The following is an 18,432-nucleotide window of genomic DNA, read 5'->3' as shown; positions in this document are numbered from 1 at the left end:
TGACGCTCATAGACGGGTGGGTAACGCCTGCCTGTACGCAGCCAACAGATCCTACAGGAGGTACCACTCATAGACGGATGGGTAACGCTTGGCTGTACACAGCCAAACAGATCCTGCAGGAGGTGCCGCTCATAGACGGGTGGTAACGCCTGCATACGCGCAGCCAAACAGATTCGGCAGGAGGTACGCTCATAGACGGGTGGGTAACGCCTGCCCGCACGCAGCCAAACAGATCCTGCAGGAGGTACCGCTCATAGACGGATGGGTAACGCCGGCTGCACACAGCCAAACAGATCCTGCAGGAGGTGCCGCTCATAGACGGGTGGGTAACGCCTGCCTGCACACAACCGAACAGATCCTGCAGGAGGTGCCGCTCATATACGGTGGGTAACGCTTGTCTGTGCATAGCCAAACAGTTCCTGCACAGCAAGGGTGTCATTTCCTTAAATCGATTTGGAGGCTCAGTCGAGAAGTTTGGCCTAGCCTTTCCCAGAACCTGATTTATCCCTTGGTCTCGGTCACATAAGTTTGCGTCCCCGATACTGTTGTTTTATTGAAACGTAGATTCAGAAGAAATATTGGGGGAGAAACTGTTTTTTTTTCGATTTGATGTAAGCTGGCCTTTTCTTAACTCTTGGATTCGGATGTAATCACAAAAAACATCTTATTGAGTCTAATTAAGGGATCACTGATGACTACCGCTGTCGATGATCTTGTATAACCACCACAGCCAAGATTGTGCGACAAATGCATTTGCGACTGTTGGAATAGGCATACGTAAACTTTTATCTGGGCTAGAATGACAAACACATTGCCTGCCCACAGGATACCATTTGGAACAACTATAATTTGATAATGGTAGTCGGATGTTAGGGTACCAAGTACCTAGTACCCCACCTACGTGATGTAATTGTCCTGCAATATTTATTGAAATATTCCCTCCTTGCTCATATGCATTGAAGGAGCTTAAGGGAGTACTGGGGGAGCTCATGTCAGCAACGGTGGCTCAGCATCCCCCGAAAACAAATATTGCAAGAGAAATACCGCTCGTAGACGGATGTGCGACGCCTGCCTGTACATTACCGAACAGATGCTTCAGGTGTTCCAACCCCAGGGGAGTGCTATGTCACTAGCTGTATCGGGCTGGTGTTGCGCTAGCTCTCACGGCATTGGTGACATGGTAGCGGCGTTGCCTAGCCGTAGCACGGCGTTGTCCCAGCTCAATGCAGTGCTGCCCGAGTGCAATATGGATGTAGCGCGGCCTTGGCCGCATCATCTGACGTAGTTAGACACTGTCAACGCTATACTCAGGTCAGAAGAGAGATGCTATTGACCGCCTGGAGAAGAAGCGTATGTAAGCCCAGGTATATGCTAATGTTAAAGGTACAATGGTATGTGAGTAAGAGGGAGATTTACCTGGAAATGAATTTTCCTCGGACGATTGTGGTACCCCATGGCAACGTGAACACCGATTAACACAATGGAGGTCGATCGGCGTTGTCCGTCGTCTCGGGTACCACATTTGCCCAAAGCGCACCCATTTAAATTTGAAGCCCTTTCTCACTCTCATAGGTGCTTGCGTACGTCCGGCCCGGGCTCTAAAGCCGAAATCATCATCACTTGGCATTCCCCAGGCGTCCAGCGCCGGCAGTCGGCTCCCAGAAACCTAGCGGCCCGCATCGAGCCTCCTGACGGGCCATAGCGCAAATGGCGTTCGGAACTTGCAATGCGAGTGGCCTGATGCCGCGTCGGAAGTAGCCTGATGCCGGCTCTCCCTGAGAGGTTTACCGGATCTTTTGACGACACGCCGGGCATTCGGGACCTGTTGACAGCGCGCGACGCCTGGCGCCTGGAGGATCTCTCGACGAGTCTGAACCTCCCATGCCGGGCACGTTTTGCTTTAGCGCCGGTGACTAACTCCGGATGCATTATTTAAAGCTCAGTGCAGAGTGGCCGTGCGCCTGCCTTTCGTTTTAGCTGCTCAGTGAAACTGGATCCAGTCGGTATTGGAATTCAAGGCAGGAGGTGATAGCGTCGCTAAGGAAAGCCGCCCGGTTTTGCTTCGCTCTGATGGTTCGCTGGATATCAGGAATCAGCACCTTATCCCTTGCCAATCCTGGGGCCTCCTTGAAGTGTCTGCTCTGTTTTTCGTCGATTACACAAAGTGGACGGATGTAGACGGCCAGACTTTCTGTCCTTTTTCCGATATTCTGTTTCGATGGTGTGTGATGTGTGTAGCGTTGTCTACATAAGGCTAATGGCTTATGATATGTGTAATTGGGCTCAGTTTCACAACGTAAAAATTACCATGCCATGCAATTTCAAGAGGCCAACAATAAGCGCACACCGTATGACACTTTGACGGCTTGCAGTAATCACAATGCCCCGATGCCTGTTACGAGCATAAGGTGAGGCTCTGCCCAGTTGTGTGTTGTTTCTCTGCGTCTTGTTTTGCATTGTTCTTCGCATTCTGTAAGAGCTCGGCCGGAAGAGAATAGCGGGATGTGTCGGAGCTGCTCTGAGGACCAGTCTGGCGTTAATGAGCTCATGCCAGGTCACATATTTAGTCTCGTTTAAACATGGTTCTGGATGGTAATGACGTAGTCAAGATTCCTCCCTTGGTCGACACGGATTATGGGTGGTCCTTTCATCCAAGGGTCCCCTTTCCGTCTGTGTACGGGTCGTGTTGTTGGATTCAGAGCGCCTTTTCAAGTTTTTGATCCCAGTTTAATTCCCCTCCTCGGGGTCTTTTTAGAAGTAGTACGGGCGTTTTAAACCGTCCAAGTACTAGCGTCTTCGGCGACCTCAAGAGGGCCCTCGCCACCTCTAGGGAGGAGGAAGGGGGAGGCACGACGCAAAAATTCTCCCCTTAGTCACACCTCTGCTAAATATCGCCCCTACATTGCTTTGCCACGCGGCCTTACATCAAGATGTTTTTATGCATGCTTTTCCCACATTTCCAGCGTCACGTGACACACCGTCTGGAATATTGACGTGGCCTTACTTCACACAATCTGACTAGGCTTGATCGCCTTGTACCTATTTTGAATACAATTTTAAAGATCCGTTTGCTTCGGGTGAAAAAGCACCTACCGAGGTGCGGATATGACCCATGGTATCATGTGCGGGCGTGTGTTACAGTGTCCTGAAGCACTGTGACCTGAGGTCAGGGGTCAACTGGCCTGTTAAGAAAAACGTTTCCCTCGATATGTAAATGTTCTCTTTAAAGCCTCAGATGTGGTATGGCCAGGCGTATCAAAGTGGCATCCTGTGAACTAAGATAAACCTGACCGGTGATCCTTATAGGGCCGGGACATTGTAAACAATGATGTTTTCGGCATCTCATATAACAGGTAACTGGTACTCGTCATTATGTAGTGGCGAATCAAAACCGTTCGGATTCGAATCGCCTTGTCCCTGACCTAGAATGTAATATTATCCGAATCAAAGAGCTATCTGGTTTTGAATGGCATTGATTCTGACTCAGAATGCGATATTACCCAGTTTTAGATTCAGTTGATTTACTTTCTTTTACCAAACGAGCCAAAGCCCCTCTAACCAAACAAAAATACACTCAGGTGTTAACGAACTGACTTTATTTACTCCTTTTGCTTGCATACTGTAACTCCGAACGGAGCTGCGTTTTTCTGTGGAAACTGCCATGAAATTCGGTTTTCAGTGTTGCTACCCACAAAGGGAATGAACGAACTCCTTTTCCCGACTTCTCTGCACGAGGATCATGCCATACAATTTTTGAACGATCGTGACCTCTATGGACTCAAGCATCGATGTAAATTTGAAAATGGTATACGGTTTTATTTCCACGTGGCGAGGGCTTCCGACCATATTTTTATTTTATGTAGCATGTTAAGGTGTTGGAGTTTGGGATATTTTCAAGCTGGGCGCACAAGGATTACCGGCCGACTAGGTGCGGACTATTACCACATTAGCGATGACGCAAACCTGCGTGGTAGCGCTGTGAAACATTTATTTGGCTCGCAACTCAGTTGACAGCTGACAGTACGCAACTCAGGCGCAACCAGAGAGGGCTCCCGCTCCCCTCCCCTTAGGTTCTCTTATGCTGAGTGATGGCTGGGTTCCGTCTCTCCTTTAAAAAAAAAAAAACACCTGGCTGTTCCCATGATTTATAATAAGGATGGGTCATATCGCACGTTTTTAATGCGGCCTGAAGTATGGGGCATGCGAGATCATGGGCTTTGTAAAGAGGTATGGTTGTTTTGCCACTGATTTCGATTTCATCTTATACCATTCAAGTGCAAGCCACGTGCTCTAGTCTAACGCAGTTTGTGCAGTAATGCACACTGCGTATTCAAGCCAAGTTCATTCTGACCGACGCTCCCCGCGAACCCAACTGCCATCGCATTTATAGGTGGGAGTCTTGGTTTCGCCCTTCCAAAGAGCATCCCGGACCTTGGTTAGTGCAGACTGATGTCGAGGCATCCCTAAGAAGCACTTCCAAAAGGCGTTAGGGGCTCTTAAATTCCAGTTCAAATGTTAAATGGCAGCAATCCAACCCGCCTGGACCGCTTCTGTCGTCCAGCTTTTCTCTTCCCGCGCATTAGCCACGGCCATTCTGCACCGCACTCACTCCACCGACGCCCTCAATAATGACCCAAACACCGAGGCACGCTGTGACTCAAGGCACCCTGTGGTTTCAGGCACAACGACCTGCCGTGGAACATCAGAAGTTTGTGCACAACAACCTGCGGATATTCAACTTTACGGCCGACCTCCGGCGGGTCAGCCTTGGGCCTCCAGCCAGTGGTCGCACACCGATATCCCGAGGTTACGGGAAGGCACGTCGGCGCTCAGGTCAGTGTTCGTGAGCGTGCGTGCGTGCGTGCGTGCGTGCGGTGCGTGCGTACGTGCGTGCCTCACACAAGCGTTTAGCTCTGTGGCTGCTCCGAGCAAAATCACGCTGACTTCTGAAACGTGGAGAATGCCGTCTGGCCTTGATACGGAGGAGCTCGCTAAAGCATTGGCTGCTTCGTCGTCGGAAGATATGTCGTTCTCGCGCGGACCTGTGCTGTGCCTATGTAAGCTATACCATAGACGAATTGGTGGCACGGCCGTGGCTACATGCAAGAAACACCATTCGCATTATAGCTGACGCACGAGTTTCACGTTAACGATGTCGCTCTTACTGAGCCGTGTATATGTACCCGGAAAGCTAACATGATATAGTAATGCTAACATCCTTTCTGTGGCACTGCAGGCACACCGCCTAACATGCACTGGCTCACGCAGTTAACAGCTAGAACAATGCACGCTGCCGTTCTCATTGCCTGTCATTAGTGTCGTGGCGGCGCGACTCAGCCTTACTTAATGATAGCACGAGTTCCGGGGCTAAACAACGGTGTCACGCGCGTGTCAATCACTTGCAGGGTTCAGTAAATGCTCCCGAAGAGAAAAACCCGAATGCATATGCCGACGTCCCAAAACACGCAGGTTTCCTATGTCTTACGGTTCAACGTTTGACGCCGCACACTCCTGCCCACACACGTGCACATCCAGACGCTGTGGTGGAACGGCCCCGTCTATTGCGCTCAGCCGTTCGGCACGCTAGATATTCAGCACTGCTGCCGGGATTTCTCCATGGTTCGTTGCCCCGGACTGCCCTGTTTGTGCGGCTCGCATTGGCGGCCCCATGGTTGATCAGCCCCGGATGGTGCGCTTTGTTTCCGCCCCACGCAAGAGCACCTGAATGCCATTCAGCTGGACAATGGCTCGGCCGACGCGCCGTTTCGTCGCTTTGGAGACAAGGCGGCGCTAAGATTGAACGGCATGCAAACACGGTCCGCCATTAACGGATAGCCACTGTTCTTGCTTTCCTCCTGGTCGCGAGTGGTACAGTACGCCGCGGCATCGGCAGTGTTTTTTTTGGTGATGTGTGTGTGTGTGTGTGTGTGTGTGTGTGTGTGTGTGTGTGTGTGTGTGTGTGTGTGTGTGTGTGTGTGTGTGTGTGTGTGTGTGTGTGTGTGTGTGTGTGTGTGTGTGTGTGTGTGTGTGTGTGTGTGTGTGTGTGTGTGTGTGTGTGTGTTGTTTGTTTGTTTGTTGTGTCCGAGGTGCTGCTTTTTGGTGCCCGTGCTGACCGCACGTCTATGAGGGCTGACTGGAGCATCAGTTTAAGAACACGGGTTCCGGTGGGGAGGGGGAGGGGAGGGGGGCACATTCATCTGTGCGTTCTACCATTAGATCCTAAGTGATGCACGGAAACGGTTAGCTTCAAAACGACTGGCCTTGCCCCACCCAGCCCCATTGTGGGGCATGCGCCCGCTGCGGAGGACTATTCTGCTCATGTCCCGCGCGCTGTGTTTCAGTTCTGGGCGGCGTACGTGCCGTGCGAGTCGCAGTACAAGAACGCCGTGCAGATGACGCTGGAACAGGTGGACCTCATCAAAGAGTGGTGCGGCAATACTCGGACTACCTCAGCCTGGCGCTCACGGCCGACGGTGAGCTGGTGTAGTGGCGCACGAGCGCGCGCTGCTGGCGGTCATCTGATGCACGTCGGACGTGTTTACGCTGCTGGCGGTTCCATCTCATGCACGTCGGACGTGTTTACGGTGCTGGCGGTCATCTGATGCACGTCGGACGTGTTTACGGTGCTGGCGGTCATCTGATGTAACGTCAAACGAGTTTACGCTGCTGGCGGTCATCTGATGCACGTCGGACGTGTTTACGCTGCTGGCGGTCATCTCATGCACGTCGGACGAGTTTACGCTGCTGGCGGTCATCTCATGCACGTCGGACGTGTTTACGCTGCTGGCGGTCATCTGATGTACGTCAAACGAGTTTACGCTGCTGGCGGTCATATGATGCACCGTCTGACGAGTGCGTGCTGCTGGCGGTCATCTGATGCACGTCGGACGTGTTTACGCTGCTGGCGGTCATCTGATGCACGTCGGACGTGTTTACGCTGCTGGCGGTCATCTCATGCACGTCGGACGTGTTTACGCTGCTGGCGGTCATCTGATGCGCATCGGACCAAGAAAACACTGCTGTTTATGAGTCGCAGGACCCTTTTCCCGACTCGGAGTCGTCTGAACTCCGTCTAGACCCACGTCCCATAGTTGCGTCGGCTCACCTGAATGTTGATTGCCACCACCGAGGAGGAATAAATAGCCTTATTTGCTCACCCTCCCACTTCGGTATCGCCAGCAGGCCGCAAATTGCTTTCTGAGGCGACAACCGCCCTTCCCAGGACAGCAACCAACAGTCGGCAGAGGCCAACACGCCGATCGGGCCTTCTTACTGTTCCTGATGTTGCTCAGGATAGCTCCGTTCGCTTGTTTGCGCTCGGATCTTTTGCTCATTAGTTTTGCCCGGAAACAAACCTACGACCGTACAGACGTACGGTCATAGGTCTGTTTCACGGTCAAACAGTACGGTCAAACAGACGTATTGTACTTGCACAGTTCGTCCAGCTCGCGGGTGGGTGTATCAGATGGAAACGAAGAAGAAACACCCAGGGTGGAATTCAGAGGCCAGTTATGACGTATTTGTCAGCCAGATATGAACACGACTGCATTTAGCAACAAGTTATTGTGTATTTATCAACCAGTTATGAACACGTTGTATTTTTGGCCAATTACCAATACGATCTGCATTTTACACATCACCCACACGTCGGCATTGTAGCGCATGCCAAAGAATGTTCCGTCCTGCAGCGCGAATTCTCAGAAAGATCGCTGAATATGCATGCATGTTGATGCATCTGCAACCTGCATTCGCCTCTAAAATCGAAATCTGTAAGATCTGAAGAGATTTTTGCATTGCCTCCAGCTGTCTCCAGAGAACAATTTTTATTTAGAGGATCCAGAGAATGGAACACTCGACCACCCTTTCTGTCTGTCGAAAACTTGAACCCGTTGCCGTATAGTGGACGTGCAACGTCATAATTAACATGTTTAGCGCGTCTATCCTAACGGCCAACAGCCCAATTGGTGTTTGCTAAATGTCAGCAGCAATTAGCAAACGTAGATAGAATCTCAAATTTAGTTGGTGGCTATCGTGCGTGACGATAACTAATTATCGCATATGCGTCTGCACGTTTGCAAATGAAGCTGTCTGGCGGTCGGTTATCCCGACCGTATATTCGTACACTTTCTGCCCACGACCTCAGGGCGTGTCGCCTGTCCGTAGTCGTAAACCACGGCGCCCAATTAGTGGGGGAATTATGCCCGGGACACAGCGGTCGCGCTGCCGCCGTCCGGGCGCGCCCGAGCAACGGCCGTCTCTCTCACGCGCGCGAGCGTCGCTAATAGCTTCTGGGGCTTTATGCGGTCGTGCCGGGCGCGGGCCGCGACGGATGGGCCAATTAGCGGCCACGCGGCGAGGCTGGCGCTCATGGGCCGTAATCGGCGCGCCCGGATTTGGGCCCGTCTGAGGCCGAGAGATAGCGGCGGCGCGGCGCGCGGCGCGGCCGCGAGGCGGCCCGCTAACTTGTAATTGCGCCCTATCTCGGGGCGGTGGAAGTTTGAGCCCACGTGCGGACAAGGCCCGACGGCTGCCGGGCATGGTGAAGCGGGGGGGGGGGGGGGGGAGTGGAGGGAGACGAGGAGTTGAAACGTGGGAAAGATCAAGTGTTCGACTGGGCCGAGTCACGGGAAAGTTGTGTGCCGGGTACCTTTCATTTGCACGGCCGCGGCTGCGCGTAATTATTTATGACAGCAGCTGAAAATTCATCTCGCATAACTCGCTGCATGCTAGGCTTAAGTTGTCTGACCTGGTCGTAGCACCTTTCAACTTGCCTAACTAACGGATGAAAAATGTATTTCCTTGTGATCAGCGATGAGATAAATGATAGGGTGTCTCTATATTCACATTACGGCATGGAACGTTTATACGTATTTTCCTCGAACGAACTCCCTTGGCCTGTGGCATGTACATTCTGTACGGAAGCACTTCTGCCAAAGACGTTTTCTTACAAAACACGCACTGAGCCAAGAAGGAATCCAAGCGGCTCGTTGACATGAGAATATATTTCAGACATCCTGCAGGGCCACAAGGAGGGGAAGATTGTGAGCCTGATCGGCCTGGAGGGAGGTCACAGCATTCAGTCAACGTTGGCGTCGCTACGCGCCATGTACGAGCTGGGTGTGCGCTACATGACGCTCACTCACACCTGCGACACCCCATGGTACGTGACAGGGCAGCGCTCTGGGACGGCCCGTGCGCCCGTGTACCAGGCACCAGCGAATGCAGGGTTACAGATGTACCCCGGGACCATAGATCCGGCCTGCGCATGGGCGTTTGTGCTGCGAGCCTACGAGACTATCACCCCTCTCCCCACTGCGATCTGGAGTTAAGGTCTTGTCTGCATCTGGAGGGGTTACAGATGTACCCCGGGACCACAGATCCGGCCGCCATGGGCGTTTGTTCTGCGAGCCACGGGATTATCACCCCCTCCCCACTGCGATCTGGAGTTGCGGTTTTGTCTGCATCTAATGATGCCGTATTGGCGCCGGCACAAAACCTCAGCTGTTGTTGGGATCCAGGGCTAATCTAGCATCCATAGGGTAATTTCCCCTTGCAGGGGCATAGGGCTATGTCCCCTTGGGTGCTATGAGATTTTGGTGCCCCGAAGGGGCACCAAAACCTCATGATGATTTGGGACACGAAAACATCATGACGATTCGGGGCATCAAAACCTCATAGTGAAGGGATGCAAACCTTTCATTTCTGATTCACGTAACCTTTATTTTTCGAAGGAACCAAATTGTAGGAACACCAAAAATATCCTTAATTTGTGTTTTTTGACAGGCAACAAGTTCCCGGAGCGCTGTGATACCCGTGTTCTGTCCCTTCACAAAATCCTGGATCGGTCTACTCGGCGATGGAGCACCAAATACCTTTATTTTGAGGATCATAACTTTTATTTCAAATAGGTACCCAGCTTCAGAAGGCACCACAACATACGCCAAACCCTAATCATCAGGGGCACCGACTTCCAGGGGCACAATAGAAGCCCCGTTCACAATGTACAACTCGTGTAAACCACTGACGTGACTTTTCGTAGGTGCTTAGTCTATTTATTGGCTCTTCCTGAACCCTACACTTCATATGGTCAAAAGGAACTTTCAGGTAAATAGGAACAGCATGCTGTTCTTTAAAAAAAATTATGAGTGGCTTATCTTCCATAAGTCCCAACTTAAAAGGTTTCAATTGTGGTGCTGTACCAACTTTGAAATACTCTGACAGTCCTAGGCAGTGGTCACGATTTGTTGTCAAGGTTAAAGACACATGCTAATTCGTATCGAGTGGGCTATGGATACGAATTTGTACCTAATTTATCGAATGAACCTTCATGTTGTGTAGTAACCATTGTAATAATTTACCAATATATCACGTTGTTCACATCAAATGCTGTCGTAATTGCGTTTACTATTGGGTGTTTGCCTCCCAGGCTATTACCCAAAACTATTTTATCTCTCAACCAGTTCATGTCGAGTTGTTGTCGAGTTCGGAATACATATGCACGCTACTTCTGAAGGGGGTACTGAGATGGTGGAGTGAGCGGCCGGTTATGCAGAGTATGTGCATGAAGTTTGAATTCCCACCTAAATAAGTATTTTCGTGCGGTATGTCCAGGGCAGCGAAGCGGATGCTTGAAAGGTATCAGCGCCAGGTTAACTATGGGGCTCCCCGGAGGACGCGTGCACGACATGATACTGGGGTACGGACTTGTATTCTGCCGGGATTGCCCTTCCGTTCACCGTGCTATTTTTGTCCTCATTGATTGTTGAGGGCTCCCAATACTATCCATGGAGTTTTTTTTTCTAAATTACAAACGGTGAAATATCACAAGACACCTGAATCTAGTGTGCCGTTTGTAAAAAACGGGTCTAGATTCTTGAGAAACACATTTGCGGTAGGGTAGGTTGTTAGGTACTTGTCACTTTAAGCAATTATTTTTTAAAAATGCTAACTCTATTACAAGCATAATGTTTTCAGTCTTATTGTAGGTGATTTGGCTTCTAACAAGCCGAAGTGCTGAACAGAACCTAGTAAGGGTCTCAAAAAAATTATCAAGTGCAGTTTTCATTTTTGACGGCACACATCGTTTACCTGTCTGAAGTGCAGCTGCAAACCAGGCTTGCTAAATGATCAGCCGTATTTGACATGGCATGAATGAAGCAGTTGCTTTTGGTGCGCAGTTATTGGCCACGTGCCTATTAAATCTTTGGAGTGGTGTACGCACCAGTCACTGGGGTATTTTCTGACAGGTCAGAACAACAACTTTGGAATTTCAATTATTAATGCAATGTCGTAGGAAAGGGAAAGTGGGCAGCTAGCCTACTTCACAGACGTGACATTATCATTTTGGAGGCTTTTATAATACAGATCAAGCAAAATTGCGGTAATTGCTTTAAATATCCACCGTGCTACAGTCTACAGAGTTTTTTCTGCTAACAGATCAACTCGAATGAGGGATAAATTGCAACGAGACAGCAAATGAAATCAAAATTCTACTAAGACACTGATGTATTCGGCTATAGATTGCTTACAAGCTTAAACACGCGGTAGTCGTTTAAACAATATTCTGTGCATCAAGTTGGAGGATGCGTAGTCGCCCGAACGAGCCACATTATCACACGCTTCTTTTTTCATTTGTTGAGGAATTCTAAAGTATCCAAGCTGAAAGTTGCTCACCTATCTGTTTAGGTTGTGGGCAGGAGGCAGTGTTCGCGTGCCCCCTCCGAGCACTTTAGACTGGAAGTCTCTCCCCAGGAGCGCAGCCGGAGCCGTAGGGCCTGGTCCCATTTCGCCTGCACTAACAAAAACTAATTGCGTATCGGCCTCTGCCTAACAGGAAGCCGATTACAGGCAGTTTTCACATCCTTTTACCGAAATCATCCATCAAATCTATGAAAATGTGACGCCGAAACTACTCCTAGATGCCGAGATGTCAAACTCCGTTCGTAATTTGAGTGCACTGATGATGTCTGAAAAAATGATGATGATGTCGAAGTCTGACGCACGCCGCTTTAACTATAGCAGATTCATAAGTCAAGACATTCGATTAACGGAAGGCCAGCTGGAGCTATAACGAAGGGTGCTGTTGAAAACGAATTCGGAATGGTGGCTAGTAACACGACAATGTACAGCATTACCACCTTTGCTACCCATCGTGGTCATTGCACTCGTCCTTGATAAGTTTGCCGACTGACCCCCCTATTTATATTAAGGATAAACGAATAACTGCGGTTCTCAGCCACCTATGACCAAAGAAAGGCAATTCCACATTTTTCCTATTTACTTGCATCTCTGACTACCGCATAGCAGATCGTCCGGCACTTGCGCCATGCAAGAGAAGCGCACGTCAAAGTTGGAAATATGGGTCTTCATTCAAGACGATCATAGATCGCTCAGCACATACCTGGCACAAAAACTACGAAAATGATGGTTTCGTTCAAAAGCTTGGGTCCAGGCTCGAAACCCACGTGATGTGTGCACGACAATCACAAAACATGTCTGAAGCACTGCGTGTGAAAGATGCCCGATTCACGAAAGCGAGACAATAACAGTGGTATGCACATAATTTTTTTGGAGGGGGAAGACAATCTAGATAACTGTGGAGTGGTCAATGAAACACGTGATCTGAAACGTTACACTATGTTTTACAAGCAGCCCTCAAAGGCCGGGTAGAGGGGCAGAAGTCTGTGAGCAGTGGTCGGACATCGTGACGTACAAGAGGAAAGTCGCAGACAGCACACACCGATCCTAGCATTCTTGCCTTCTGTGCTGGCGGGTTTTGTGTACTGTGCCTCTGGCGCCCAGCGGACACATCAGCCTGGTGCCGGGAGCGGGCACAGCAGCCAGCGGAGCACGGCCTATCGCCGTTCCGGCTCGGTGTCCAGCCGGCCAGCCCGCGCCGTCACCAGGTCACACACAAGCAACAACGCAGTCTGGCTGGCGCGGCAGGGCCCTGCCGAGGCCACAGTGTCCTCGTCGGTGAGCAGCTGGCTCTGGGGCGGCCGGTCCACTGCGGAGATGTCAGGTTGAAGCTCAGCCATCAGCGCACCGCATTTAGGTGGCGCTGGCGGCCCGGAAGGCGGCTGGGTAGGTGCTGTCACTGGCAGGCCACTGGGTCGGCAGGGCGGGGTCCACCGACTGTCGAGCAGCCAGGCGGAGGCTTTGTTCGCGGCCGCGTTCTGGATGACTAGGCCAACGGCGCGTGGCGGGGCTTGTTAGTGGCACAGTTTTATAACCCGGTCATCCACGCCCTCATATACGGCCTTTAGTAGCCCGAGTCCAGGCGATCTAGTTACTGACAGGAAAATGATTTGCAGCTATGCACGGCTCCATCGCTTCGGTTTTGCGATCATTACCGGTCGTCTGCACCACCGCGTCGGTGACGGGCGCAGGACGTACACGGTGGGCACCGAACTTGAGAATGGCAGCAAAATTCCCACGCTAAGACGGGAGATGGTCCAAGACCTACCCGCACAAGGCATGGTTGCCACTTCATCAGCGTTGGGGTTAGGGGGAAGGCTGACCTCCAGCAGCCCCAGGTCTCCCAAGGGGCCAGGCCGGTCGTGACGGATAGACGCTCACCCCATTAGCGGACGTTTCCAGGCGCTGGGCGGCTGTGACCGCGGTGGTGGCAACGGCTTCTGATAGCTCAGGTTGCTGCTGCGTCAGTGTGGCGCTCAGCTGTACCCAGAGGCATGCCTGTTGCGGGTGTGGGTGCGGGTGTGGGCGCACGGCCACCCGCGGCGCGAGCGTTGCGCCGGGAGCGTTGCCGCTGTCGCCGCGCGCCAGCGGCAGGCACGCCTCCAGCAGGATCCGATCGGCGGCCCACGCTGCCGCGCCAGATCGTCCCGAAAGCCATCACCGCGTCGTCGCGTCGCAGCGCCAGCAGGCCGCACTTTTTAGGCTGACTTCAGATGGAACCTCTTCAGCAGCCACGCGCGTGCATTCTTAATGTCGCCAAAATGGCGCAGGGGCGACAGCTGGGAGCGTGTGTGACCGGTTTGAGTCGTCGGTAAGAGCTCGTTCAGTACAGCCTCGTAACACCAGAACCAGGCCGAAACGTGAGCGGAAACTGACCTCCGCCAGCCGGCCGCAGTCGGCAATCGCCCCCGGGTAGCAGTCTGCCGCAGTCGGCGATCGCCTCCGGATAACAGTTTGCCGCAGTCGGCGATCGCCTCCGGGTAGCAGTCTGCCGCAGTCGGCGATCGCCTCCGGGTAGCAGTCTGCCGCAGTCGGCGATCGCCTCCGGATGACAGTCTGCCGGCACGCGGCGCGCAGGCAGACGTCGAGCGCGGCGTGCCGCAGGCTCTGCGGATTAACCAGCGGGCTAGCCGTATTCCAGGCGGCCGTACCGGTGGCGCGGCGGCCGTGTGGCAAGGCCAGCTCGTCGCTTCCCGCCGTCGACGCCCACAGGCGCCCGATGTCGATGTACTGTGTGTGGCGCAGCTCCGGCTGGGACCCGGCCCAGCGGCTGGCCTCCACGTCCGGCCGGTTTTCTGACGGGACCGCCAGCAAGCAGCGTCACGTTGAGCGTGTGCTCATCGCGCCGCTGGTAGAGGCCGCTGGGCACTAACTGACGCGGTTCAGCGATTCTGAGCAGCCGGTCGCCGCCTCATTAACTCATGCACGCAGTGCGATGTCATCTCTCTAGCGCGGCACCAACTCTGAGTGGCGGTCGGTCACGACCGATTCAGAGGAATTCTGTGGTGAGCGAGAGCGTGGGAGCCGACGCCCACCGCGCGCCGCTCGAGCTCCGTCACGAGGCGCTGGTGCTGATGTATCGTCTAGATGGCCCAGTGGGGCACCTCCTCAGCGCGACACTCGGACGTCTCAATCAGGATGACTTCGACTGATGCGGGGGCGCCGCAGTGCACGCATTCTTCATGTGATCGCGGATGGCCGCAGTGCAAGTGTCACCCTCGGTCGATCGGGACCTTGCTGCCCGCCGCTGGTCGCCGTTTGTGACCGGTACTCATCTCCCCGCTGTTACGGAGCATGACCACTGCGAATGCGGTCGCGGGATGCACCAGTAGCTCTGCTCTCACCGCTTCTGAACGGGGCACCAACGTTGCTTTAACCACCCAGTGGAGTGCCCAGCGATCACTCTGGCCGCTCCGCAGCGGCTGTTGAAGAGCGCCTCCGGATTGTCTCCCTGCCGGCTCGCTCGCGCCCTGATCCACCAGGTCTGCAGGAAATAAGCGGCGTCCCCGGTGATCATGGCAGGCAGCCGCCGGCTGTTGACCTCCACAGTGTTCTGAGGACATCAAAATGTGTGTAATTAATTTGCAACAGCGCTCTCGTATTGAGGATCCCTGTAACGCATCAACCGAACCCTTCACGTTACATTGTCTATGGTGCGTTTTATTTTCTGCATAGGTCTGGTGCGAGTGAGAAACCATGCAGACCAGACCATTTATGGGTGGGTTAACAGTTTGTCCCGACAAACCTTTTATTTCAGGAATAGAAATAATGATAGAAACTTCACCTAAAATACAAAATTACACTGAAGCTCAACACCGCAGAGTTACACACGATCTGTCCCTGGATAATAATACTGCTGCTGAGTTTTCGGGATACACCACACATATGTATAAGCTTTGATGTTATATAATTGTGTGACTAACATATGTCTGCGCTGTCCTGTTTGTCAGAGAGGATCATGGACAATAATTATTTAATTGTAATTGTATTAGTGGCTATGCCTCCACTGATGAAAACTTACAAATGATAAGGACCACATTGTGGAAGAGCTGCTGATTTAGAAATTATATAGCCATTGCATAATTCAATGGGTTTCATGGCGCTGCGCTTCGTTATGTAGATTGAGCACGGCATATGACTGCTGCCTGTGCTATGGTTGGAGGAAGACAAACCGTCATAGATAATGTGAGTACTACTCAAGATGACACAAAATCACCAATCTTGCATAAAATGGCTCCAACAGTCGGCAGTGAGCCCTTTACCTCGTTGGGTGGTGTGCACAAGGTAAAAGCATTGCAGGCCCAAGTACAATTATTCTGCTTCTTGTCGTGCACCCGTCTCTACAATATCATTCAGCGTTTTTTTTACCTAAGAACCAAATTACCAAAAAATGATCACCCTTGTACTCGTCTGTCGGTCAGTTATCCATTCCTACAGCGCAATATCAGTTACTTTTTCTCGATCCTTGGCTGCTGAATGCAGTTTTGTTGCGTCATGGAGCAAAAATTAAAGTGAGCGCGGCATGGCAGTATCCGTTTGTAACACAATTCCCCACTTTGTTTGCATCAGAATGCTGCATTATTTCTGGGTGGGCAATCCAATCACTAGCATCCATCGGTTTCATCACTAAGTAATGACAGAACCATATCCGAAGTTTGTTGGATGTAAAAATCAGTATAGAAATGCAGCACCAGTCCTTAACTTTAAATCGAGTGTACGAAATTGTGGATATCTAAGCTAGCTGTCTCTAATGATGGCATGTAAAATATTGTCCAAGCTAATCATTTTGTTCTTGTTTGATGAAGCTGTTTGCTTCGTCACATGTCTGTGTTCTTGAGTCATATTAATGCATTCAAGTGATACATTTCTCATTGGATGCAGTGTTGAAAACTATGTATGATCTGTTTGAAACCAAACCATCTCCTTTACTTTGCACCAAGGGTATACGATGGCGCGCCGCTACTTCAAACAGATGATGCATCGTTTACAGCACCTACGGCAACAGCAACATGTGACAGCAACATGCAACAAAGCAAATAACTTTATCAAACAATAGCAAAATAAGTAGCTTAGACAGTCTTGTGCATGCCAGAGCAGGGACAGCAATGTTATATATTCAAACAATAGTATTTTTTCACAGTCACCGGCTGTGCAAACTTGTCCACCAGTCTTTAGGAAAATTGAAACAGTCCTATTAAGCAGATTTTATGTTTGGATAGAGGTATTTTAGATGGAGCTCTACCTTAAGAAATTAAAGTAATTGTGAATGAGGTTATAAGTAATGTCTTATTAATATGCATGATTAACAACTTGTACAGTTTAAAACAGAAAATGAAGTATGTTCAATATGATTCGTGAAACGTCTTCAAACAGGCAATATAGAACCTATGCTTACCATAACTCCCCCGCCAAATAATAACAACGCATTACTATAAACGTTTGCACAATCTATAGCATTAAAAGGCCCTTACAAAAAGAATGCAACCAATATCCCTGATATTCTAGCCCCATGAAAGGTCTCAATAGCAAATCATACAAAAATGCAAGTCTTCCGCTAACCTGAGGTTTTAGAAATGTCCGTCTAACTTCAAGAGAAACAACCCCTTTGAACACGACTCAACTCCTATGTAAGCACCAAAAAAGGTGCATGCTACGTACATACATAACCGACCACCATCCTCTGTTTATTTGGCCGGCAGTCTGGCAGCAATATTAGCCCAACGGGCAATTTATTGAGATAAGGAAGGTGCTGGCTATATTTGTATTATTATAAAAATTATATTTGGGTTGCATACAGCACGACCAATTGCAATCACGTTGCAAACCAAATGATATGTCACAACACAGACAAACACTGATCCTCCTGTCGCATAACCGCCGCTTTCGCCAGCTTTCTCAACAAACACCGTAAGATACGCGCAAAGTTTTCTTCGCTTCATCGGTAGGCGATGGCATTACTGCCATTTCTGCCTTTTCATTGTCCTCCGAGGTCGACCGAATACGTGACCCACCTAGGTAGCTCGCGATCTGGCCAGATTACCGGGCGACGGTAGCCAGTGCAGACGCGCAGGGGCGGGGTAAACCTGGGGTGTTTGGGAGAGTTTTTCCTCCAGGAAATTTGGTCGGCGAAAAAAGTACTTTTTACCGCCGCTGAGGAAAGGGTTCATCAGTCTGTGGAAAAGAATAAACGTGCACCATGTACATATCTACCTACTACGTCCTTCGCACCACGATGTGGACATGAAGATGACAAAACTGGTATCGCACTGACAAACAGTGGCGCGGCTGGAGGAGGGGGGGGGAGGGGGAGGGGCACCCCTCAAGAAAGGCCCTGACTGCACCCTTGCCGATGCAAGCACTTTTCCATTTTGGCCTCCAACTAATTCACGCTCGCCTGCACAGTGGTGGCAGAACTACGTTGAGCCGGGGAAGGGGAGGGGGCAAATCCAGTTTGGTGATTATCACCGCAACGCGATAGCGTTAATGGTCATGTTTTCCACAGGCAGGCAGCGATTACTCTCTGTACCCCGCCATAGTTCCCCCGCTTCAAGTTTCCGTGCACTGGTTCGTAAGATCTGTTAGAAATACACAATCCATTTTGCCGTTCTCACCGCCTTGGAACGTACCCCTTTGTCACCGTAACTCAACAAGCTCCCGGCGAAGGCATGGTGACTGAAATAGCGAATACACTAATAACCTAGCTGGAGCCTGAACCGGTTGAAGTCCGGTCTCCCG

The 18,432-nt window shown here is 51.0% G+C and overlaps 1 pseudogene; it reads left to right on the top strand.

Annotated features, from left to right (window-relative positions):
• LOC119090077 (dipeptidase 1-like) overlaps positions 1-18,432 on the top strand; it is a 116,067-nt pseudogene that overhangs the window by 37,535 nt on the left and 60,100 nt on the right.

The sequence above is a fragment of the Pollicipes pollicipes genome, unplaced genomic scaffold (assembly GCF_011947565.3).
Source record: "Pollicipes pollicipes isolate AB1234 unplaced genomic scaffold, Ppol_2.1 Scaffold_3087;HRSCAF=3621_pilon_pilon_pilon, whole genome shotgun sequence".
Lineage (NCBI taxonomy): Eukaryota > Metazoa > Arthropoda > Thecostraca > Pollicipedomorpha > Pollicipedidae > Pollicipes > Pollicipes pollicipes.
Note: the sequence above shows the minus strand (reverse complement) of the source record. Positions and strands in the feature narration are given on the sequence as shown.